The sequence below is a fragment of the Salmo salar genome, chromosome 19 (genome assembly GCF_965601325.2).
Source record: "Salmo salar chromosome 19, fSalSal1, whole genome shotgun sequence".
NCBI lineage: Eukaryota > Metazoa > Chordata > Actinopteri > Salmoniformes > Salmonidae > Salmo > Salmo salar.
In genome coordinates, this window is record NC_138309.1 from 1,207,515 (window position 1) to 1,234,983 (window position 27,469).

At 42.5% G+C, this 27,469-nt stretch overlaps 1 protein-coding gene across 2 annotated transcripts in view; it reads right to left on the bottom strand.

Annotated features, from left to right (window-relative positions):
• Window positions 1–27,469, bottom strand: part of LOC106578252 (rab11 family-interacting protein 3) — a 137,692-nt gene that overhangs the window by 44,698 nt on the left and 65,525 nt on the right. The gene's annotated exons all lie outside the window — the stretch shown is intronic.

Genomic DNA, 27,469 nt, shown 5'->3' on the forward strand with positions numbered 1-27,469 from the left:
CGGTATTAGAAACAGTTTATTCCGTCTTAAATTTGATTGTTTATTTACATTTTAGGTTACCTGAGGTTGGATTAGGAACGTTGTTTGAAATGTTTGGACCAAGTTTACAAGTAACTTATTAGATACTTTGTAGTCATGTTGGAACCGGTGTATTTCTGAATCAAACGCGCCAAATAAATTGACATTTTGGGGATATAAAGAAGGAATTTATCGAACAAAACAACCATTTATTGTGTCACTGAGACATTTGAGATTGCAAAAAGAAGAAGATCTTCAAAGGTAAGGCATTTATTATATGGATATATCTGACTTTTGTGTCGCACCTGCCTTGTTGAAAAATGATTTTCATGTGTTTGTATGCGGGGAGTTGTCCTCAGATAATCGCATGGTTTGCTTTCGCCGTAAAGCCTTTTTGAAATCTGACACAGCGGCTGGATTAACAAGAAGTTAAGCTTTATTTTGATGTATTACACTTATATTTTCGTGAAGGTTGAATATTGATATTTCTGCAGTTTGAATTTGGCGCGCTACAATTTTACTGGATGTTGTCAAATCATCCTGCTAACGGGATTCGAGCGGGATTCCCGCTTAGGGATCCCTAAGAGGTTTTAATAGGTTACCACCAACGTGGGCGACTAGAAAGTGTTCATCACAGTCTATCCCCACAAATGATCAGTACTCACAAGTGACCAGTCGGTCATTCCCTGTTACCATGGGCTCTTCCTCGTAGACTTGAGACAAGATGGGGAGGCAGGCTGTGAGTGCCTGAGGGTTAATCAAATTTAGGGCTAAACAGGGGCACCAGGCAGGCGCAGTGACTGGCCAGGGCCCAGCCTAGTGGGGGGATGCTGGGGTAGGACAGGACGGGGTAGGGTGGGTAATCATGTTAAACTCCTAATCCCCAGCCAAGAGCCAAGGCATCCCCAGTCAAGGCATTCAAGGACTAGGTTTGATGGGAAGTTGTGAAGTCATCAGCCTCCCCCCTTGCTAGAGGAACAATAGAGGAGCAATAGAGAACAAAAGAGGAAAGGCCCAACCCCCACATATGCTATGTCATGACATACCTGGACCACCTATTGAGATGTGCCGTTTGTTCAGTAGATCTGGTGTTAAATTAAGTGAAAAGGGCACTGGAGTGCCCTATTGTTAAACGTTACTGACACAGTGTTGAGTCATCGTGTGTGGGAATAGGAAATTAGTCTACTTATTAATGCAAGAGCACATGACTGAGGCAGGAGTGTGTTGTTATTGTGCTGATTTGCTTAATTTGTTTTGTTTACCTTTGATGGTCAAAGCTGACTATTGATCCCACCGCTGGCAATTGTAAACCTTTTTTACACTGACATCAATTCAAAATGGTTGTGGTTGGTTTCTGTAATTCACCTGCAGTGATCTTCTGACCCATCAGTGACAGACAGGACAACACAGGAAATGTGGAACTTAAAGAAGGAACTGAGTTGAAACGCAGACAAATCTGCCTCAGGAAAGACTGGATAGGTAAGGCCTGAGATAACCACCAAAAGCTGAAGTTAGAAAGTTATATAAGAAAACACCTGTATGGCAAGAGTAACAGGAGCATGATCTGACATACAGTGAGGGAAAAAAGTATTTGATCCCCTGCTGATTTTGTATTTATGCTTTGCCCACTGACAAAGAAATCATCAGTCTATAATTTTAATGGTAGGTTTATTTGAACAGTGAGAGACAGAATAACAACAACAAAAAATCCAGAAAAACGCATGTCAAAAATGTTAGAAATTGATTTGCATTTTAATGAGGGAAATAAGTATTTGACCCCCTCTCAATCAGAAAGATTTCTGGCTCTTAAAGTGAGCACTCCTAATCTCAGTTTGTTACCTGTATAAAAGACACCTGTCCACAGAAGCAATCAATCAATCAGATTCCAAACTCTCCAACATGGCCAAGACCAAAGAGCTCTCCAAGGATGTCAGGGACAAGATTGTAGACCTACACAAGGCTGGAATGGGCTACACAAGACCATCGCCAAGCAGCTTGGGGAGAAGGTGACAACAGTTGGTGTGATTATTCACAAATGGAAGAAACACAAAAGAACTGTCAATCTCCCTCGGCCTGGGGCTCCATGCAAGATCTCACCTTGTGGAGTTGCAATGACCATGAGAACGGTGAGGAATCAGCCCAGAACTACACGGGAGGATCTTGTCAATGATTTCAAGGCAGCTGGGACCATAGTCACCAAGAAAACAATTGGTAACACAGTACGCTGTGAAGGACTGAAATCCTGCAGCGCCCACAAGGTCCCCCTGCTCAAGAAAGCACATATACATGCCCGTCTGAAGTTTGCCAATGAACCTCTGAATGATTCAGAGGATAACTGGGTGAAAGTGTTGTGGTCAGATGAGACCAAAATGGAGCTCTTTGGCATCAACTCAACTCGCCGTGTTTGGAGGAGGAGGAATGCTGCCTATGACCCCAAGAACACCATCTCCACCGTCAAACATGGAGGTGGAAACATTATGCTTTGGGGGTTTTTTTCTGCGTAGAGGACAGGACAACTTCACCACATCAAAGGGACGATGGACGGAGCCATGTACCGTCAAACCTTGGGTGAGAACCTGCTTCCCTCAGCCAGGGCATTGACAATGGGTTGTGGATGGGTATTCCAGCATGACAATGACCCAAAACACACGGCCAAGGCAACAAAGGAGTGGCTCAAGAAGAAGCACATTAAGGTCCTGGAGTGACTTGGAGGAGATCTGCAAAGAGGAGTGGGACAAAATCCCTCCTGAGATGTGTGCAAACCTGGTGGCCAACTACAAGAAACGTCTGACCTCTGTGATTGCCAACAAGGGTTTTGCCACCAAGTACTAAGTCATGTTTTGCAGAGGGGTCAAATACTTATTTCCCTCATTAAAATGCAAATCAATTTATAACATTTTTGACATGCGTTTTCCTGGATATTTTTGTTGTTATTCTGTCTCTCACTGTTCAAATAAACCTACCATTAAAATTATAGACTGATCATTTCTTTGTCAGTGGGCAAACGTACAAAATCAGCAGGGGATCAAATACTTTTTTCCCTCACTGTAGTTAGCAGAGTAGAAAAGGGATGTCAGATATATTCCGCTGCCAAACGGCAGTCTATTTCCATTCAAAATGTGTCAACAAGTTGCCTGACAAGATTCACCACAGAGAAAGGTCAACATTTACTGAAAGTAATTTATTTCAGGGGAAGTTCAGCCCTGGAGAGCCAGGGGAAGACCTTCCATAATTACTGCCAAATCGCTAACAGTGCAGGACTGGTGAAACAGGATAAAGTGTAAGTGTCAGAGTCTCTGCCGGCCCGGGCTTTGGCCGCCTTCAGCATGAAGGAAAGAGGTGTCAGGGAGCAGAGGAGGGAAGATGGGGCCCTCTCCAGAAAAAAAAGGAAAAAAGTGAAAAAGAGTGAACTCCACACTTCCTGGAATTCAAGGCTCAACTGTGAACAGGAAGTCCAAACAGACCCCCCCCCCCCAATCTGTCATCAAGCCGAAGAGATGGGTAACGCAATCAACAGACAAGGCCTTATATGCCCCTACACTTCCTCCTCCCTTGTGACTGACCCCAGCACTACATGCAAAATCAACTCAGAAATACACTCAGAATAAAGACCCCAAACAGCAGCTATTGTACTTACTTACACTGAGGGCAGACACCCTCTCTCTTTCATAGAGCAGATTGATATGGTCAACCTATAGGCCTAAAGTAAATTCAAGTTAATATAGTCATAGCCTACATCAAAAATGGCTTGATGTAGGCTAAATTTCTTCAATTAGTATCAAACACTTGACAGAGATTTCTGGAACGTGAAAAGGACATTGTCAATTGGGTGGCAGGTAGCCTCGTGGTTAGAGCGTTGGGCCAGTAACCGAAAGGTTCCTAGATCGAATCCCCGAGCGCACAAGGTAAAAATCTGTCATTCTGCCCCTGAACAAGGCAGTTAACCCACTATTCCTAGGCTGTCATTGTGAATAAGAATGTGTTCTTAACTGACTTGCCTAGTTAAATAAAGGTAAAAGGAGAAAACAAAGTGGCTGTTCCAAACAGGTGGCGGCCACTAATCTGGCTGTAATCGGGTGGGTGGGGGTGAGGGAACACACTACATAGTGCCCACAACTAGACTAATCATCATCTCCTCATTCTAACATTTGACCCAATTAATTCATTAGGGGTGGACAAACCCCACCCAAACAAATCCTCAGATAAAGAACACATGACAATGTTAATACGTTTTCAATATTTGCCCTAAGGGGCAATGTGTCTAGTTATTGCCCCTAAGGGTACAACTAAAGTTGCACTGACTTGAATCAAATATGTTGGGCTTTGATAATACTCCAAAAACAGGCAAAAGGTGCTTTCCCCTAAACAGACAACATAGTTAACATGTAACCATTTTTTACTTTAGGTAAAGTCGGCGATGGGCCGAAGCCAAAAAACGTGAAGTGATCGATCCCCGTCAAGGGAGGAGCTGATCTTTTGTATGACAGTAAAACATTTTTATGATGACTATAACATTTGTTGACACCTATTCTTGCACATTATCTCATAAAACGCTTACTTCAACACTGTCTGCTCAGGCAAATTCTCCAAGCAATATGGAATATTTTTTAAATGGTCATACCAAGGATAATTTTGCGGGGGGGGGGTGATGATGATGTGTAGAGATGTGTGAAGATGTGAGATAGATAGATAGATAGATAGATAGATAGATAGATAGATAGATAGATAGATAGATAGATAGATAGATAGATAGATAGATAGATAGATAGATAGAAAATGATTTGATTAAATTCTGCTATTAGCCCAAACAAACGCATTGAATAACAGATTCACTACATGGAACGACAGATAGACCCCCAAAAAATCTAAAGAAAGTTTGTTCTGAAGTGTCTGTCCTATATCTCTCATAACACTGTCATGACCCATATATTTACACCTATTGTGACATATATTGTGTTATGTTATGGCTGGTTATGACACCTACATCAGAATGTCAAAACCAACATTTATTCAAATCAGTTTTTCCCTGCCAAGAAGTTTCCTTTTGTTTGAAAGTTTATTTCTTAAATCCTTAGTTGTTGTTATAATGAATTCTGTCCAGTTATTTTTTTTCAGCATATTTTAAATAACATTTTATGACAATTTCATGAAGCATTATGACCATCTTGTGTCACTTTACTTAGACTAAGAAAATATACTTTATGACACTGTCAAGAAGCATTATGACCATCATAATCATATGAGCCAGATGGGCCTATCACGTGCATGCCCTTATATCAGTCATCAGTTAAAAAGAAGGTGTCTTGTCCTGCTCCTAAAATCCGATAATGTATTCATCCCAGTCATCAGCAACAAAGCGTTGGGGTAGGTGCATGTCTGACATCAATGTGTGCGCAATTAAAATAATTTAATATGGTCATTTAAAAACAATATATATACCGGTAGTGTGTGTGTGTGTGTCTATGTGTACACTAAAATAACACATCCTAGATCTGAATGAATGAAATAATCTTATTAAATACTTTTTTCTTTACATAGTTGAATGTGCTGACAACAAAATCACACAAAAATAATCAATGGAAATCCAATTTATCAACCCATGAAGGTCTGGATTTGGAGTCACACTCAAAATTAAAGTGGAAAACCACACTACAGGCTGATCCAACTTTGATGTAATGTCCTTAAAACAAGTCAAAATGAGGCTCAGTAGTGTGTGTGGCCTGCACGTGCCTGTATGACCTCCCTACAACGCCTGGGCATGCTCCTGATGAGGTGGTGGATGGTCTCCTGAGGGATCTCCTCCCAGACCTGGACTAAAGCATCCGCCAACTCCTGGACAGTCTGTGGTGCAACGTGGCGTTGGTGGATGGAGCGAGACATGATGTCCCAGATGTGCTCAATTGGATTCAGGTCTGGGTCACGGGCGGGCCAGTCCATAGCATCAATGCCTTCCTCTTGCAGGAACTGCTGACAAACTACAGCCACATGAGGTCTAGCATTGTCTTGCGTTAGGAGGAACCCAGGGCCAACCGCACCAGCATATGGTCTCACAAGGGGTCTGAGGATCTCATCTCGGTACCTAATGGCAGTCAGGCTACCTCTGGCGAGCACATGGAGGGCTGTGCGGCCCCCCTAAAGAAATGCCACCCCACACCATGATTGACCCACCGCCAAACCGGTCATGCTGGAGGATGTTGCAGGCAGCAGAATGTTCTCCACGACGTCTCCAGACTCTGTCATGTCTGTCACATGTGCTCAGTGTGAACCTGCTTTCATCTGTGAAGAGCACAGGGCGCCAGTGGCGAATTTGCCAATCTTGGTGTTCTCTGGCAAATGCCAAACGTCCTGCACGGTGTTGGGCTGTAAGCACATTTGTGGCCTGCTGGAGGACATTTTGCAGGGCTCTGGCAGTGCTCCTCCTGCTCCTCCTTGCACAAAGGCGGAGGTAGCGGTCCTGCTGCTGGGTTGTTGCCCTCCTACGGCCTCCTCCACGTCTCCTGATGTACTGGCCTGTCTCCTGGTAGCGCCTCCATGCTCTGGACACTACGCTGACAGACACAGCAAACCTTCTTGCCACAGCTCGCATTGATGTGCCATCCTGGATGAGCTGCACTACCTGAGCCACTTGTGTGGGTTGTAGATTCCGTCTCATGCTACCACTAGAGTGAAAGCACCGCCAGCATTCAAAAGTGACCAAAACATCAGCCAGGAAGCATAGGAACTGAGAAGTGGTCTGTGGTCACCACCTGCAGAACCACTCCTTTATTGGGGGTGTCTTGCTAATTGCCTATAATTTACACCTGTTGTCTATTCCATTTGCACAACAGCATGTGAAATTTATTGTCAATCAGTGTTGCTTCCTAAGTGGACAGTTTTGATTTCACAGAAGTGTGATTGACTTGGAGTTACATTGTGTTGTTTAAGTGTTCCCTTTACTTTTTTGAGCAGTGTATATATATATATATATATATATATATATATCACATACACACACACACACACACACACACACACACACACACACACACACACACACACACACACACACAACCGGTCAAAGTTTTAGAACACCTACTCATTCAAGAGTTTTTCTTTATTTTTACTATTTTCTACATTGTAGAATTAAAGTGAAGACATCAAATAACACATATGGAATCACGTAATAAGCCAATTTCTTTTTTAACAAATCTAAATATATTTTAGATTTTAGATTCTTCAAATAGCCACCCTTTGCCTCGATGACAACTTTGCACACTCTTGGCATTCTTTCAACCAGCTTCATGAAGTAGTCACACACAACATAAACATACTGTTGCAGGCTATAGCGTAATGAAATGTTTTGTTGGTTTTGACACTCTTTTGACACTCTGGTCATAACCAGCCATAAAATAATGCAATATATGTCACAGCAGGTCTAAATATATGTGTCATGACTGGTTATGCCAAGTTATGTCAGCTGACATTATGACATGGTTATGACAAGTTATGAGGGAAAAATGGCGCCGACAAAGAGGGCTGCCGTGCTTCTAGCTCTTAGGAAACTATGCAGTATTTTTTTTATGGATTATTTCTTACATTATTAGCCCAGAAATTTGATTATGTTATTACATACAGCCGGGAAGAACTATAGGATATCAGAGCGGTGGCAACTCACCAGCACTGCCAGCATTACGACTTTCCCAAAGTGGATCCTTTGTTCGCAACCCCCAGGGCAATTGAACTGATTCCAGAGGCCGACCCAAAACACCGCCGGCAGAGAAGAGGTACTCGGAGTGGTCTTCTAGTCCGACTTAGGAGGCACGCACACCACCCACCGCTCCCAAGTATATTACTCGCTGATGTTCAGTCTCTAGATAATAAAGTTGACGAGCTCAGGGCAAGGGTTTATTTCCAGAGAGACATCAGGGATTGCAACATATTCTGTTTCACGGAAACATGGCACTCTCGGGATATACTGTCTGAGTCCGTCCAGCCAGCTGGGTTCTCAGGTCATCGCATAGACAGGAATAAATATCTATCTGGGAAGAAGGGGCGGGGGAGTATGTTTCATGATTAACGACTCATGGTGTGATTGTGATAACATACAGGAACTCAAGTCATTTTGTTCACCCGACCTAGGATACCACACAAGATAATTCTCTTTGGTTATAGTCACAGCCGTGTATATCCCCCCTCAAGCCGATACCACGACGGCCCTCAAAGAACGTCAATGAACTTTATGCAAACCGGAAAGGCCGCATTTATTGTAGCTGGGGATTTTAACAAAGCAGATTTCAGGAGGCCGCCGAAGTTCTATCAACACATTGACTGTAGTACTTGCGCGGCTAAAGCACTCGACCACTGCTACTCTAACTTCCGGGAAGCCTACAAGGACCTCCCCCGCCCACTTTTCTGCAAATCTGACCACGACTCCAATTTAGCTCCTCTCTTCCTATAGGCAGAAACTCAAACAGGAAGTACCCGTGCTAAAGACTATTCAACGCGGGTCTGACCAATCAGAATCGATGCTTCAAGATTGTTTAGATCACGCGGACTGGGATATATTCCATGTAGCTTCCAATAATAATATTGACGAATATACTGATACAGTGACTGAGTTTATCAGGAAATGTATAGCAGATGTTGTACCCTCTGTGACTATTAACCTGTTAGGGCTAGGGGGCAGTATTTACACGGCCGGATAAAAAACGTACCCGATTTAATCTGGTTATTACTACTGCCCAGAAACTAGAATATGCATATAATTATTGTCTTTGGATAGAAAACACCCTAACGTTTCTAAAACTGTTTGAATGGTGTCTGTGAGTATAACAGAACTCATATGGCAGGCAAAAAACTGAGAAGACTCTGTACAGGAAGTGCCCTCTCTGACCATTCCTTGGGCTTCTTGACTCTTTTTATTGAAAACTTAGGATCTTTGCTGTAACGTGACACTTCCTACGGCTCCCATAGGCTCTCAGAACCCGGGAAAAAGCTGAATGATGTCGAGGCAGCACCTGGCTGAAAAACATTAGGGCCTTTGGAAAGTGGTCTATCAGAGGACAATGAGACTGAGGCGCGTGCACGAGGCGACCCCATGTTTTTATTTTCTCTCTCTTTGTACTAAAACACAGATTCCCAGTCGGAATATTATCGCTTTTTTACGAGAAAAATGGCATAAATTTATTTTAAACAGCGGTTGACATGCTTCGAAGTACGGTAATCGAATATTTAGATTTTTTTTGTCACGAAACGCATCGGGCGCGTCACCCTTCTTTACACTTCGGATAGTGTCTTGAACGCAAGAACAAAACAGAGGATTTTTGAACATAACTATGGATTATTTTGAACCAAACCAACATTTGTTATTGAAGTAGAAGTCCTGGGAGTGCATTCTGATGAAGAACAGCAAAGGTAATAACATTTTTCTTATAGTAAATCTGACTTTGGTGAGTGCCAAACTTGGTGGGTGTCTAAATAGCTAGCCCTGTGATGCCGGTCTATCTACTTAGAATATTGCAAAATGTGCTTTCACCGAAAAGCTATTTTAAAATCGGACATAGCGAGTGCATAGAGGAGTTCTGTATCTATAATTCTTAAAATAATTGTTATGTTTTTTGTGAACGTTTATCGTGAGTAATTTAGTAAATTCACCGGAAGTTTGCGGTGGGTATGCTAGTTCTGAACGTCACATGCTAATGTAAAAAGCTGGTTTTTGATATAAATATGAACTTGATTGAACAAAACATGCATGTATTGTATAACATAATGTCCTAGGCGTGTCATCTGATGAAGATCATCAAAGGTTAGTGCTGCATTTAGCTGTGGTTTGGGTTTATGTGACATTATATACTAGCTTGAAAAATGGGTGTCTGATTATTTCTGGCTGGGTACTCTGCTGACATAATCTAATGTTTTGCTTTCGTTGTAAAGCCTTTTTGAAATCGGACAGTGTGGTTAGATTAACGAGAGTCTTGTCTTTAAAATGGTGTAAAATAGTCATATGTTTGAGAAATTGAAGTAATAGCATTTCTAAGGTATTTGAATAATGCGCCACAGGATTCCACTGGCTGTTACGTAGGTGGGACGATTTCGTCCCACCTTCCCTAGAGAGGTTAAAACCTAACCTAATCAGAAACCTTAGATAGATGGCAGCATTCGTGCAAAACTGAAAGGGCGAACCACCGCATTTAACCATGGCAAGGTGACTGGGAATATAGCAGCATACAAACAGTGTAGTTATTCCCTCCGCAAGGCAATCAAAACGGCAAAACGCAATTCAACAGCTCAGACACGAGACGTATGTGGTAGGGTCTACAGACAATCATGGACTACAAAAGGAAAACCAGCCACGTCGCGGACATCAACGTCTTGCTTCCGGACAAACTAAACACCTTCTGCTGCCGGGCCAGACGGCATCCCTAGCCCGTCCTCAGAGCATGCGCAGACCAGCTGGCTGGTGTGTTTACGGACATATTCAATCACTCAATCTCTCTCTGAAGTGCTTTGAGAGACTAGCCAAGGATCATAACACCTCTACCTTACCTGTCACCCTAGACCCACTTCAATTTACTTACCGCTCCAATAGATCCACAGACAATGCAATCGCCATCATACTGCACACTGCCCTATCCCTTCTGGACAAGAGGAATACCTATGTAAGAATGCTGTTAATTGATTATAGCTCAGCACTCAACAACATAGTACCCTCTAAGCTCATGATTAAGCTTAAGGCCTTGGGTCTGGACCCCAGGCCTGTGCAACTGGGTCCTAGAATTCCTGATGGGCCGCATCCCTGGTGGAGAAGGTAGGAAACACCACCTCCACTTCGTTGATTCTCAACACTGGGGCCCCACAAGGATGCGTGCTCAGCCCCCTCCTGTACTCCATGTTCACCCATGACTGCGTGGCCATGCACGCTTCCAACTCAATGAGTTTGCAGATGACACAAAAGTAGTTGTCCTGATTACCAACAATGACGAGACAGGGAACAGGGAAGAGGTGAGGGCCCTGGGAGTGTGGTGCCAGGAAAATAACCTCTCACTCAACGTCAACAAAGGAGCTGATCGTGGACTTCAGCAAAGAGCAGAGGGTACACCTCCCTATCCACATCAATGGGACCGCAGTGGAGAAGGTGGAAAGCTTCAAGTTCCTCGGCGTACACATCACTGACAAACTGAAATAGTCCACCCACACAGAGAGTGTGGTGAAGGAGGCGCAACTGTGCCTCTTCAACCTCAAGAGGCTGAAGAAATGTGGAACCTAAAACTCTCAAACCTTTACAGAGGCACAATTGAGAGCATCTTGTCAGGCTGTATCACTGCCTGGTACGGCAACAGCACCACCCGCAACTGCAGGGCTCTCCAGAGGGTGGTGCAGTCTGTCCAACGCATCACTGTGGGCAAACTACCTGCCCTCCAGGACACCTACAGCACCCGATGTCACAGGAAGACCAAAAATATCATCAAGGACAACAACCAACCGAGCCACTATCACCACGCTATCAACCAAAAGGCGAGGTCAGTACAGGTGCATCAAAGCTGGGACCGAGAGACTGAAAAACAGCTTCTCTCTCAAGGCCATCAGACTGTTAAATAGCCATCACTAGCACATAGAGGCTGCTGCCTATATACATAGACTTGAAATCCCCGGCCACTTTAATAAATGGAACACTAGTCACTTGAATAGTGTTTACATATCTTGCATTACTCATCTTATATGTATATACTGTATTCTATACTATTCTACTGTATCTTAGTCTATTCCGCTCTGACATTCCATTCCTTTACTTAGATTTGTGTGTATTGGGTAAATGTTGTGAAATTGTTAGATATTATTACTTGTTAGATATTGCTGCACTGTCAGAGCTAGAAACATAAGCATTTCGCTACACCCGCAATAACATCTGCTAAACATGTGTATGTGACCAATAAAATGTGATTTGATTTGCTTCACCTTAGCTAACCAGTCACCACCAGCTTTCTAGTTAGCTACCCTTTGCCTGGTTAAGAAACTCAAGCTGCTTTACGAGTTAAATAGTAAAACAGTCTAGCAATGTTTTTCTCTCCCTTGAGTAGGCTATAGAAAAGTAGTCTGCATTTGTAGTCTCGCTTAACTCTCCCACTGCATTTCATATACAGTTTCTGTAGCCAACGTAGCCAAGTCTCCACCTTTTGCTCTGTCGTGCATAGGCAGGCCGCATTTTACATTCATAAAGCCTATCGCGGGCCGTTCTAAAACTAGGGTACTTGCGGACTTTAGGCTAGGGCTGAACCCATTTCGTCTACTCGTTGATAGGCTGTTGGATGACCGAGATTTCTTTTAGTTGAGCTGTCGCAAATAGATTTTTTTCCATGGCACACGAGACACCTGTCTGATTTGCGCCTGTCTCAGCGGACAAATCCATTGTGAAGGCCATGGGGATATTGCAGTCCAAGAATAAGGGGAGTGTGGCTCAGATGCACAAGGCACGTCTCTCTCCAGAATGCACTCTCTCCCGCCATTTCGTGTCTATTCATTGTTTCATAACTTCATTGTGTGCATTGTTTGCGGTGTCTATCAATTCCCCATTACATACATCAACAGTAGTAGCCTATGGTTAATTCCCATTATTTCTAATCTGCAATGTTTGGTTACGGTAATTTCAATATATTATTATTACAGTCCTTTACCGTTCTCATTGTCAGAGTGGACACATTGTATGCAGAGCTCACAACCTATACCACACTTGTGAAAAACAAGTTTTTGTCTTTTGTCTTAAACGCTCCTGTCAATGTTGAGTAAGGATGCGCATCTGATTACGCATATAGAAGTAGGACTGGTCTACCTGGCCTGCGCGCAAATGTAGGCCTATAAACGTGGCCATTTGGCCACATTTATCGTGGGTAGTTGTTTTCTGTGGCCACTTGATCCAATCGTGGTGGGTAGTTCTGTAACGGGCGTCGTATAGAGGGGACCAAGGTGCAGCGTGTTGAGTGCTCATATTGTATTTTAATGAAATCGAACACTTAGACAAATAAACAAAACGACAGCCAACAGTTCTGTCAGCTTACACAAACAAAACAGAAAACAACTACTCATGAAAACCAAGTGGGAAAAGGCTGCCTAAGTATGGCTTCCAATCAGAGACAAACGATAGACAGCTGCCTCTGATTGGAAACCATATCCGGCCAAAACATAAAAACACAAACATAGAATGCCCACCCCCTATCACACCCTGACCTAACTAAACAGAGAAAAAACAGCTCTCTTAGGTCAGGGCGTGACACACTCATTCTTATGTTTAATAAATGTATCGCATAGTGTGTGAGGCAGGCTTACAATGATGGCAAAAAACAACATTTGAGAGTGCGCTGACCATGGTGCTAGAGGGGGTACGCAGCTGGAGGTTGAATGTTTGAAGGGGTACGGGACAATAAAAAGTTCGGAAACCACTGGACTAGAGGGACGTGAGCGCCCGCATGCACTTGAGGACCAGGCAGGAGCAGCCTTAAACAAAAGGCACCTTCAGTTAGATTGTTATGATAAGACTTACTCTCTCTGTAAACTGAGGGTATTTTAAGCCCAGGGCCATTGTAATTAATGGTGGCTATTAGTGCCTCTCTTTAATCTCTCTGTCTGGTGACCCACATATACACCTTTTAAACCAATATGTTTTTTGGCCAACTTTAGCATCCTGCCAAGTTTTTGCCGACTTTTCTTTACATATGAAAGGTATTGCCGGCTGCAAAGCCTGTACTTTTATTTTCGCCAACCGAACTAGTCATGACTGCGGTAAAGTTCTGCCTCCGGCTTAGTATGAAATATAGCCGTAATGCTGAGGCGGCATTGGCACGCACTACCCTCTTAAGCTCTTGATGGTTGCTAGGCAGCACCCATTACTACTATACTCCTGCCAGTTCTAAACTTTGCAAGGCATGTTACCTCACCCATCTCTTCGCATATCCCACCACATGCACTGTTTTCTTAACCACAACTGGATGGATCCATAAAGAATTATAGTGGGAATAAATATAGTAGGCTAATGCAATTGAAGGCATGAAATTGTTGCTTACTGAAACTCCGAAAGTGATCCAATTGTTATAATACATTTGAAGCAATAGCCTATCCACATGTGTTCAACTATTTCAGCACCATTTGGTGCTGCTTTGAAACAAGCGTGGGGACTCATCTTGATAAATCAATCAATGTGAGAATTTTCTTTTCACAGAATCTCGTTTTGGATATTGGGTTAGACTACAATTAGGCTGTAGAAATGTTAGCTAAGTTGAGGTAAGTGCTGCTCATGATCATCTTGTCTAGTTGGCTTATTTATTAGCACTAATCAGGACATTGTCAGCATGTTATGAAGCTTTAACAAGTAGATTATTTTCCTCTGCGCTCGCAGTCGCTTAGCAACTGTTCTGCCTGTGGCTAGGGAACCCTGACCTGTTCACTGGACGTGCTACCTGTTTTCAACTCTCTCCCGCACCTGCTGTCTCAACCTCTGAATGCTCGGCTATGAAAAGCCAACTGACATTTACTCCTGAGGTACTGACCTGTTGCACCCTCTACAACCACTGTGATTATTATTTGACCCTGCTGGTCATCTATGAACTGGACTGGCCACCCCTTAGAGCCTGGTTCCTCTCTAGGTTTCTTCCTATGTTCCTGCCTTTCTAGGGAGTTTTTCCTAGCCACTGTGCTTCTACATGTGCATTGCTTGCTGTTTGGAGTTTTAGGCTGGGTTACTGTATGGCACTTTGTGACATCTGCTGATGTAAAAAGAGCTTTATAAATACATTTGATTGATTGATTGATTGATTGATTGATTGCCTAGATCTACTCCTGACCAAAAGCCTGTGACTCGCCTTAATCAATGTAATTTTGTTTCACTGAATCCCCATCTGTAAATTTGGTACATTTTTCTGGCTAGACAAATAAGTGGAGGTGGTATAACTCGTCTATCACTGATCAGAAACATTTAGCATGCAATAATGTATCCTAGATCAAGTGTTGTTCTATTATTTTGCTCGATCACATAAAGGAAATTCCAAAAGCTTGCAGAGGTTGTGAAATATGAACACGACTCACATGCTTTTGAAAATATGGATTGATATAACGCTCATCCAAGATGGTGTTGCAGTAGGACGTGAGTATTTGTCTTTGTCTTATCCCATGTAAATAGCTGGAATTTTCGTATATATCTTAATCACACTTTCTTTCTACGAACTAAATATACTTTCCTGCAACCCGCCTCACCCAATGTGGTACGGATCTTATCCTCTATGGGCTAGGTGGGACGCTTGCGTCCCACCTACGTAACAGCCACTGGCAGCCTGTGGCGCGATTTTCAAAACCTTAAAAATCCTATTACTTCAATTTCTCAAACATATGACTATTTTACAGCTATTTAAAGACAAGACTCTCGTTAATCTAACCACACTGTCCGATTTCAAAAAGGCTTTACAACGAAAGCAAAACATTAGATTATGTCAGCAGAGTACCAAGCCAGAAATAATCAGACACCCATTTTTCAAGCCAGCATATAATGTCACCAAAACCCAGAAGACAGCTAAATGCAGCACTCACCTTTGATGATCTTCATCAGATGACAACCCTAGGACATTATGTTATACAATACATGCATGTTTTGTTCAATCAAGTTCATATTTATATCAAAAACCAGCTTTTTACATTAGCATGTGACGTTCAGAACTAGCATACCCCCGCAAACTTCCGGGGAATTCGCTAACATTTTACTAAATTACTCACGATAAACGTTCACAAAAAGCATAACAATTATTTTAAGAATTATAGATACAGACCTCCTCTATGCACTCGATATGTCCGATTTTAAAATAGCTTTTTGGTGAAAGCACATTTTGCAATATTCTAAGTACATAGCCCAGGCATCACGGGCTCGCTATTTAGACACCCGGCAAGTTTAGCACTCACCATAATCATATTTACTATTATAAAAGTTTGATTACCTTTTGTTGTCTTCGTCAGAATGCACACCCAGGACTGCTACTTCAATAACAAATGTTGGTTTGGTCCAAAATAATCCATCGTTATATCCGAATAGCGGTGTTTTGTTCGTGCGTTCCAGACACTATCCGAAATAGTAAAGAAGTGTCGCGCGCATGGCGCAATTCGTGACAATAAAATTCTAAATATTCCATTACCGTACTTCGAAGCATGTCAACCGCTGTTTAAAATCAATTTTTACGCCATTTTTCTCGTAGAAAAGCGATAATATTCCGACAGGGAATCTCCTTTTCGGCAAACAGAGGAAAAAATCCCAAAGGCGGGGGCGGTCGGGTCACGCGCATAAGCCCAGTGTCCCTTGATCGGCCACTTGAGAAAGGCGATAATGTGTTTCAGCCTGGGGCTGGAATGACGACATTCTGTTTTTTCCCGGGCTCTGAGCGCCTATGGACGACGTGGGAAGTGTCACGTTAGAGCAGAGATCCTTAGTAAATGATAGAGATGGAAAAGAAGTTCAAGAAATGGTCAGACAGGCCACTTCCTGTAAAGGAATCTCTCAGGTTTTGACCTGCCATTTGAGTTCTGTTATACTCACAGACACCATTCAAACAGTTTTAGAAAATTTAGGGTGTTTTCTATCCATATGTAATAAGTATATGCATATTCTAGTTACTGGGTAGGAGTGGTAACCAGATTAAATCGGGTATGTTTTTTATCCAGCCGTGTCAATACTGCCCCCTAGCCCTAACAGGTTATCTTTTTACTCCTTATAACTGGAACTTCCATCAGGAGCTAGCCAGTTAACTAGCTACTAGCCTTTGTTAGCCACGGCTAGCAGTCTTCACCTTTTTTCCGGTCATCAGCCAGCCTTAGCTCGGTAAACACCTGCCAGTCTGCACAGCGCAATATCAACACAGAGCATATCGGACTACTTCTCTCTACCATATCACCAGATTCATGCCGCTCTGGATCATTACACCTGATCATTGCGGCTAGCTAGCTGCAAACAAGTGGCTACTGTTAGCTAACGCCTCTGTCCCGAAGCAAGCACCAGCTAGCCTTAAGCTAGCCTCAAGCTAGGCCCATATACCAGCTAATTCTAGTGCTACATACAATACCTCCTTTGCCAATTGGCCTGGACCCTTTATTGTCGACACGAAGCCCCGGCGATTCCATCATGACTAGACTACCGACGTGATCGCCCGATGTGGTCTCAACAGGCTATTCTCTTACGATGTCGCTGAAGAACCATCTACTAGCCCCGGCCCGCTAGCTTTTCTGAACGCTATGTCCCATGCTCGCCTAGCATAGTAGTGACTACAGAACTTCACCCTGACTCACCTATTGCTGCTCTTTTGACCCTATGATCACTCGGCTACACAGCTGATGCACCCTGGACTGTTTCAATAACACGGTACCTACCTGTCGGCCCCAGCCTCGAACTCAGGTCCTGTATGTACCTCACTGACCCTCTCTGCTCATTCATCGCCATTTACCAGTTGTTGTCTTAGCTCCCCTGATCAAAACCTGTGATTGCTTTATTCCTCTCTCTAATGTCAATATGCCTTGTGTAATGCTGTCTTTGCTAGTTCTTATTGTTTTATTTCACTGTAGAGCCCTCAGTCCCGCTCAAAATGCCTTAGATAGCTCTTTTGTCCCACCCCACACACAAGCGGAGACCTCACCTGGCTTAACTGGTGCCTCCAGAGACAAAACCTCTCTCATCGTCACTCAACGCCTAGGTTTACCTCCACTGTAATCACATCCTACCATACTGTACATTATGCCTTGAATCTATTGAATCTATTCTACCACGCCCAGATATCTGCTCCTTTTCTTCTCTGTCCCCAACGCACTAGACGACCAGTTCTTATAGCCTTTAGCCGTAACCTTATCCTACTCCTCCTCTCTTCCTCTGGTGATGTAGAGGTTAACCCAGGCCCTGTAGCCCCCAGTTCCACTACTATTCCCCAGGCGCTCTCATTTGTTGACTTCTGTAACCGTAAAAGCCTTGGGTTTCATGCATGTTAACATCAGAAGCCTCCTCCCTAAGTTTGTTTAATTCACTGCTTTAGCACACGCCGCCAACCCTGATGTCCTAGCCGTGTCTGAATCCTCGCTTAGGAAGAAAAATTCTGCCACCCAAATTTCTGAAATTTCCATCCCGAACAACAACAATTTACTGGAGAGATAGCCTGCAGAGTTCTGTCATCCTATCCTGGTCTGTGCCCAAACAGTTCGAGCTTCTACTTTAAAAAATCCATCTTTCCAGAAATAAGTCTCTCACTGTTGCCGCTTGTTATAGACCCCCCTCAGCTCCCAGCTCTGCCCTGGACACCATATGTGAATTAATTAACCCCCATTTATGTTCAGAGTTTGTGCTGTTAGGAGACCTAAACTGGGATATGCTTAACACCCCGGCCGTCCTACAATCTAAGCTAGATGCCCTCAATCTCACACAAATAATCATAGAACCTACCAGGTACAACCCTAAATCCGTAAACACCCTCTAAATACACCTCTGCTGTCTTCAACCAGGATCTTAGCAATCACTGCCTCATTGCCTGTGTCCGTAATGGGTCCGCGGTCAAACAACCACCCGAATAACTGTCAAACGCTCCCTAAAACACTTCCGCGAGCAGGCCTTTCTAATCAACCTGGCCTGGGTATCCTGGAAGGATAATGAACTCATCCCGTCAGTAGAGGATGCCTGGTTATTCTTAAAAAGTGCTTTCCTCACCATCTTAAATAAGCATGGCCCTTTCAAAAAATGTAGAACTAAGAACAGATATAACCCCTGGTTCACTCCAGACTTGACTGCCCTTGACCAGCACAAAAACATCCTGTGGCGTACTGCATTAGCATCAAATAGCCCCTGCGATATGCAACTATTCAGGGAAGTTAGGAACCAATATACACGGGCGGTTAGGAAAGCAAAGGCTAGCTTTATCAAACAAATTTGCATCCTGTAACACAAACTCCCAAAAGTTCTGGTACACTGTAAAGTCCATGGAGAGCACCTCCTCCCAGCTGCCCACTGCACTGAGGCTAGGAACCACTGTCACCACCGATAAATCTAAGATAGTCGAGAATTTCAATAAGCATTTTTCTACGGCTGGCCATGCTTTCCACCTGGCTACCCCTACCCCAGTAAACAGCTCTGCACCCCCCACAGCAACTTGCCCAAGCCGTCCCCATTTCTCCTTCACCCAAATCCATATAGCTGATGTTCTGAAAGAGCTACAAAATAAGGACCCCTACAAATCAGCTGGGCTAGACAACCTGGACCCTCTCTTTCTAAAATTATCCACCGTAATTGTTGCCACCCCTATTACTAGTCTGTTCAACCTCTCTTTCGTATCGTCTGAGAACCCTAAAGATTGGAAAGCTGCCGCGGTCATCCCCCTCCTCAAAGGGGGAGACACTCTAGACCCAAACTGTTACAGACCTATATCTATCCTACCCTGCCCCTCTAAAGACAAGTTAACAAACAGGTCATCGACCATTTCGAATCCCACCGTACCTTCTCCGCTATGCAATCTGGTTTCAGAGCTGGTCATGGGTGCACCTCAGCCACGCTCAAGGTCCTAAACAATATCAGTGATATATATCAGTCCTAAACAATATCAGTGGTATATATCAGTGATGTTGCTTTTGCTGCTGGTGAATCTCTGATCCGCCTCTACGCAGACGACACCATTCTGTAGACATCTGGCCCTTCTTTGGACACTGTGCTAACAAACCTCCAAACGAGCTTCAATGCCATACAACACTCCTTCCGTGGCCTCCAACTGCTCTTAAAAGCTAGTAAAACTAAGTGCATGCTCTTCAACCGATTGCTGCCCGCACTCGCCCGCCCGACTAGCATCACTACTCTGGACGGTTCTGACTTAGAATGTGGACAACTACAAATATCTAGGTGTCTGGTTAGACTGTAAACTCTCCTTCCAGACCCACATTAAGCATCTCCAATCCAAAATTAAATCTAGAATTGGCTTCCTATTTCGCAACACAGCCTCCTTCACTCATGCTGCCAAACATATCCTCGTAAAACTGACCATCCTACCGATCCTTGACTTTGGCGATGTCATTTACAAAATAGCCTCCAACACTCTACTCAGCAAACTGTATGTAGTCTATCACAGTGCCATCCGTTTTGTCACCAAAGCCCCATATACTACCCACCACTGCAACCTGTATGCTCTCGTTGGATGGCCCTCACTACATATACGTCGCCAAACCCACTGGCTCCAGGTCATCTAAGTATATTCTAGGTAAAGCCCCGCCTTACCTCAGCTCACTGGTCACCATAGCAACACCCACCCGTAGCACGCACTCCAGCAGGTATATTTCACTGGTCACCCCCAAAGCCAACACTTCCTTTGGTCGCCTTTTTTTCCTTCCAGATCTCTGCTACCAATGACTGGAATGAATTGCAAAATTCACCGAAGCAGGAGTCTTATATCTTCCTCTCTAACTTTAAGCATCAGCTGTCAGAGCAGCTTACCGATCACTGTACCTGTACACAGCCAATCTGTAAATAGCACACCCAACTACCTCATCCCCATATTGTTACTTATCCTATTGCTCTTTTGCACCCCAGTATCTCTACTTGCACATCATCATCTGCACATCTATCACTCCAGTGTTAATGCTAAATTGTAATTATTTCGCCTCCATGGCTTATTTATTGCCTTACCTCCTTACTCTTCTATATTTGCACACACTGTACATATATTTTTTATATTGTGTAATTGACTGTACGTTTGTTTATGTGTAACTCTGTGCTGTTGTTTTTGTCACACTGCTTTGCTTTATCTTGGCCAGGTCGCAGTTGTAAATGAGAACTTGTTCTCAACTGGCCTACCTGGTTAAATAAAGGTGAAAAAAAGGCTTGATGATAGATAGGCTGTGATGGCTGGAGCTAGTATTACTTTGACTTTTCCCAGTTGGTCACCATTAGTATTTAGTCAAAGGCCTCATACATTTACTTTATCTGTTACAGTGCAAACCCTGGTGCCTGAGTGATGAGCAGTGATATCGTGGTTTCAGGACAGCTTTTAGTGGTGCGTGGGTAAGCCGTTTGTTCACCCGCACCTCAATTGCTAATAGCCCATCCGCAACTGCCAACTATATGTGATAAAGTGAAAATCTGAGGCTGGCAAACAACCGTAACCCTCTAATATAGAAAATGCACTGTAGCCTATAGTCAGAGACAGCAGAACAATTTATTGACAGGTGGTGCAGGATTATGTCTGCGTAACTTAGATATGTTTATAATTTCAGATTTCTTTGTAGGCTATTTCGAGAGCTTAGGACTATACGGTTCTATCTGCATTTTTGTCAAATAAGTTATGTTAATAAGTTTAAAAGAAAACAAGATAAAAGTTGCTGACACAATTCAAACCAATGAGGGTTTGTAACTTTAAAGCCAATTATATCAGAATCATCTCTTTGCAGATAGAACCTTATAGTCCCAAGCTCTCGATTTGTTAATCAACTGTCTATAATTAGATACAAGCAGCTTCTCTTCTGTCATTATACAGTGCCTTCAGAATTCAGACTCCTTGACTTTTTCCACATTTTGTTAGGTTACAGCCTTTTTCTAAAATTGATGAAATTGTTTTTTTCCTCATCAATCTACACACAATACCCCATAATGATAAAGCAGAAACGTTTTTTTTTTTTTTTATGTTTGCAAATGTATAAAAAATATCACATTTACATAAGTATGCTCAGTTTGGCCAGGCGGGCCAACTATAGGAAGAGTCTTGGTGGTTCCAAACTTCTTCCAATTAAGAATGGAGGCCACTGTGTACCTTCAATGCTGCTGACATTTTTGGTACCCTTCCCCAGATCTGTGCCTCGACACAATCCTGTCTCGGGAGATCTACGGGCAATTTCTTCGACCTCATTGCTTGGTTTTTGCTCTGACATGCACTGTTAAACGTGGGACCTTATATAGACAGGTCTGTGCGCTACCAAATCGTGTCAAATCAATTGAATTACTCACAGGTGGACTCCAATCAAGTTGTTGACACATCTCAAGGATGATCAATGGAAACAGGATGCACCTGAGCTAAATTTCGAGTGTCATAGCAAAGGGTCTGAATACTTATGTAAATGTTCAATTTTTTTTTTAAATAAACTGTTTTCGCTTTGTCATTATGGGGTATTGTGTTTAGATTGTTGAGGATTATTATTTTTTTAATTCATTTTAGAATAAGGCTGTAACGTAACATGTGGAAAAAGTCAAGGGGCCTGAATACTTTCTGAAGGCACTGTATGTTGCACTAGAAGACTAAATAAACCCTTGCTCACCAGAATGTCATAAATCCATAGAATGAATGCTTCAATCTAGTTGACATCGGTAAATTCTCACTCATCTCTGCTTCTTTCGCGGAGGAAAGACATTTAGGCACAGAGGAGAAAATGCAATAACCGTCCAAAAGAACGGAAAAGGTTTTCTGTGCAAAAGGTCTAAATGACAGTTTGACCAGTTGAAACGAAATAGAAAGCTGTGAAAATGACCCAACATGTTTCTGATAATATTTCAGTTCGGCTTGGATGCATATTTTATGTGGTTGAAATACCACTTTTTATCGCGCTGATAGAGATAGCACCTCTACAGACGTCCCTAACTGTGCATTTACATTCTCTCAAATGCTGAAATAAATAAATCATATTTCTCCACTCCTGTTCCCGAGTCAAAATATACATTTGTGACCCACAACCTGGATTTGGTCCTATGTAGCAACATTTTAAATGGTGTGTTTTACATTGGATAAAAGTAGAGACTCAAGAGCTAGAAAATTGTATATTGTACACTGCAGTTGAGGAACAATGGGAAAGTAATTCTGCTTTGAAAGTTGATAAACTTGTTACCCCACTTTTGAGAAAATGCCCCTTGAATCTTTTGGTACACCTACTGGAGAGCCCTTCTTTGTCTACACCCATTCAGCATCGTTCACACCCTCTTAAGCTTTAGCGCCAACCATCTCATTAACCTGTTGGGGGTAGGGGGCAGTATTGACACGGCCGGATAAAAAACGTACCCGATTTAATCTGGTTACTACTCCTGCCCAGTAACTAGAATATGCATATAATTATTGGCTTTGGATAGAAAACACCCTAAAGTTTCTAAAACTGTTTGAATGGTGTCTGTGAGTATAACAGAACTCATATGGCAGGCAAAAACCTGAGAAGATTCCTTACAGGAAGTGGCCTGTCTGACAAGTTGTTGTTCATCTTGGCTCTTTTTATTGAAGACTGAGGATCTTTGCTGTAACGTGACACTTCCTACGGCTCCCATAGGCTCTCAGAGCCCGGGAAAAAGCTGAATGATATCGAGGCAGCCCCAGGCTGAAACACATTTACGCTTTTGGCAAGTGGCCGATCAGAGGACAATGGGCTTAGGCACGTGCATGAGTCTACCCCGTGCTTTATTTTCTTTCCTCTTTTTACCTAAATGCAGATTCCCGGTCGGAATATTATCGCTTTTTTACGAGAAAAATGGCATAAAAATTGATTTTAAACAGCGGTTGACATGCTTCGAAGTACGGTAATGGAATATTTAGAAAAAATACTGTCACGAAATGCGCCATGCTCGTCACCCTTATTTACCCTTTCGGATAGTGTCTTGAACGCACGAACAAAACGCCGCTATTTGGATATAACAATGGATTATTTTGGACCAAACCAACATTTGTTATTGAAGTAGAAGTCCTGGGAGTGCATTCTGACGAAGAACACCAAAGGTAATCAAACTTTTCTAATAGTAAATCTGACTTTGGTGAGTGCTAAACTTGCTGGGTGTCTAAATAGCTAGCCCTGTGATGCCGGGCTATCTACTGAGAATATTGCAAAATGTGCTTTCACCGAAAAGCTCTTTTAAAATCGGACATATCGAGTGCATAGAGGAGTTTTGTATCTATAATTCTTAAAATAATTGTTATGCTTTTTGTGAACGTTTATCGTGAGTAATTTAGTAATTTTTTTGTAAATTCACCGGAAGTTTGCAGGGGGTATGCTAGTTCTGAACGTCACATGCTAATGTAAAAAGCTGGTTTTTGATATAAATATGAACTTGATTGAACAAAACATGCATGTATTGTATAACATAATGTCCTAGGTGTGTCATCTGATGAAGATCATCAAAGGTTAGTGCTGCATTTAGCTGTCTTCTGGGTTTTTGTGACATTATATGCTATCTTGAAAAATGGGTGTCTGATTATTTCTGGCTGGGTACTCTGCTGACATAATCTAATGTTTTACTTTCGTTGTAAACGAGAGTCTTGTCTTTAAAATGGTGTAAAATAGTCATATGTTTGAGAAATTGAAGTAATAGCATTTCTAAGGTATTTGAATAACGCGCCACAGGATTCCACTGGCTGTTACGTAGGTGGGACGATTTCGTCCCGCCGGCCCTAGAGAAGTTAAGAATTCACATGTGAATCCATGTGTTAAACAGAGCGAGTAGTGTAGTTAACAACCAAATCTTTCACGACTAAAAGTGGTAAAAGTAGCCTACAGGAAGAAAAAACTCCATGCACTTTTGGCCTTTATCCTAACCTAACTTTGGTGCAGGTAATGTTGTTCTTCACATTACTGTCTGGTAAACACAGACTAAATCATACAAAATGTATGTTTATTTTGTCACATGCGCAAGATACAGAAGGTGTAAACGGTACAGTGAAATGGTTACTTGCATATTTGCATAGTAGCAATATCAAAAACAAAAAGTGTCTAGATAATTATTAGATGACGTTTACCCAGACACACTTGTCAAATTGATGGGTCATGTGAACGAAATGCTATAACCACCCCCCAGCCACATCTAGCTAAGTGGATGGGCCAATATTGTCTAGACATGTGCACATGTTCATGAAATACAGAACATGTGCACATGCGGTACAAAGGATTATCAACACATACGAAACAGCTCACGTTAGACAGAAGCATGCTACATGACAGACCAATCCAAACTCATCACCCGGCATGTCCAGCCCATCCATTAGCGCAGCCCATCCATTAGCACAGCCAATAATGGCGAGCGGGAAGATTCCTGTCTTTTTTCGTGGCTAAACCAACTAGGCTCGTAATTTAACAATTGCATTCGTATTTACAGATGGAATACAAGTTTGTTATTAAAACCTCTCTGGGGTATGTGGGACGGTAGCGTCACACCTCGCCAACAGCCAGTGAAATAGCAAAGCGCCAAATTCATCAAAAATCTCATAATTCAAATTTCTCACACATACAAGTATTATACACCATTTTAAAGATTATCTTCTCGTTAATCCAACCACAGTGTCCGATTTCGAAAAGGCTTTACGGCGAAAGCATAGCATTAGATTATGTTAGGACAGCACCTAGACAAGAAAAACCACACAGCCATTTTCCAAGCAAGGAGAGGCGTCACAAAAAACAGAAATACAGCTAAAATTAATCACTAACCTTTGATGATCTTCATCAGATGGCACTCATAGGACTTCATGTTACACAATACATATATGTTTTGCTTGACAAAGTTCATATTTATTTCCAAAAACCCCATTTTACATTGGCGTGTACGCCAAAAGCTTTACGGCGAAAGCAAACTTTGCAATAATCTGAGTACAGCGCTCAGACATCAAACAAGCCATACAGATACCTGCCATTTTGGAGTCAACAGAAGTCACAAATAGCATTATAAATATTCACTTACCTTTGATGATCTTCATCGGAATGCACTCCCAGGAATCCCAGTTCCACAATAAATGTTTGTTTTGTTTCGATAAAGTCCATATTTATGTCCAAATACCTCCTTTTTGTTCACGCGTTCAGTCGAGTAATCCAAACGCACTGTGCTCGCGCAGTAAGTTCAGACGAAAAGTCAAAAAAGTTATATTGCAGTTTGTAGAAACATGTCAAACGATGTATAGAATCAATCTTTAGGATGTTTTTATCATAAATCTTCCATAATATTCCAACCGGACGATTCCTTTGTCTTCAGAAATGAAAAGGAACACACCTAACTCTCACGGTAGTGCGCGCGATTGAGCTCATGTCATTTTCTCAGTCATCTGATTCCAAGAGCTCTTATTCTCTCCCCATTCACAGTAGAAGCATGAAACAACGTTCTAAAGACAGTTGACATCTAGTGGAAGCCTTAGGAAGTGCAAAATAACCCCACAGACACTGTATATGAGATAGGCAATCACTTGAAAAACTACAACCTCAGATTTCCACAATTCCTGTTTGGATTTTTCTCAGGTTTTTGCCTGCAATATGAGTTCTGTTATACTCACAAACATCATTCAAACAGTTTTAGAAACTTCAGAGTGTTTTCTATCCAAATCTACTAATAATATGCATATCTTAGCTTCTGGGCCTGAGTAGCAGGCAGTTTACTACAGGCACGCTTTTCTGCTTTTCATCCGGACGTCAAAATACTGCCCCCTACCCCAAAGAAGTTTTAAGACACATGAAAGTTCACATGTTCTAGAAGGTATTTCTCCCAAAAAATGCATTTTGATAAAAAAAAAATGAAAAAGACGTTCAAATGCCTCTCCTGTGAAGTAGTGACGCGCGACATACGCCTAGCTTCTTGAAACTGGTCACATTTGGTATATAATGTTACTGCAAGAAATGCTTAATTCTGCAGGCTATGTGAAAGGTTACAGCCCTAATGTCAGTGTCTAGATTTCAGTTTCCCATCTGAATAGTAGGCTACAGTTCCCTTTATGTGCCATAGGCCTATTTGAAGGCCCTGTCTTGTGACTGTCGAATCTGTATAGCACCTCGCAATAATCACACACAAACAACAACTGCTATCATACTATTTTACCACTTCACCAAATCTTTCGCAAACATTACTTTTACGGCCCTGCCTTCTCATTATTTTCAACTCTCCATTTCGTAGCTTTTCTCTTACTGAATTAAACTCTGACATTGTCCCATTTGCCTCAGTGGATCAACATTGACTTTTTCTGCCCTTTCCCAAAAGCACTAAAGCTTATACTCTTATGCACTAATGCCAGATAGCCTAAAAACAATTAAAGATAAATGTCAATGTAGCCTATAGATAAAATTGCACAAGAATTTTACATTTGTATTTTTTCTATATTGTTTTCTCTATTCAAGCTGCCCGCCACACATCCGCCCTTCATCCACACCATATTTCATGACCCTAAACCTGCCCTTCCCGTGGATATAACCACGGGACATGAGTCAACCCGCGCATCACTAATAGTTTTGACCCACTTCTGCCTCAACTGATTCACCTCGACTTAGCTACAGATGTCATTAAAACATTACCTCAAGGTTAATGTTTATGGTAGTTCTAAGTAGGAGGGGAAGGTGTATGGGGTTAGGGTTTGACTTTGGTCAACGGTATGTGGGTCGGGTTAAGGGGTCGGGTTAAGGTTAGAGGTCACGGTCAGGAGTGACTATCTCCTGAGGAGAAGCAGAGAAAAACGCAAAGGACTTGCGGCCCTATGCTCCACATGGAGTAAAGAGGCTT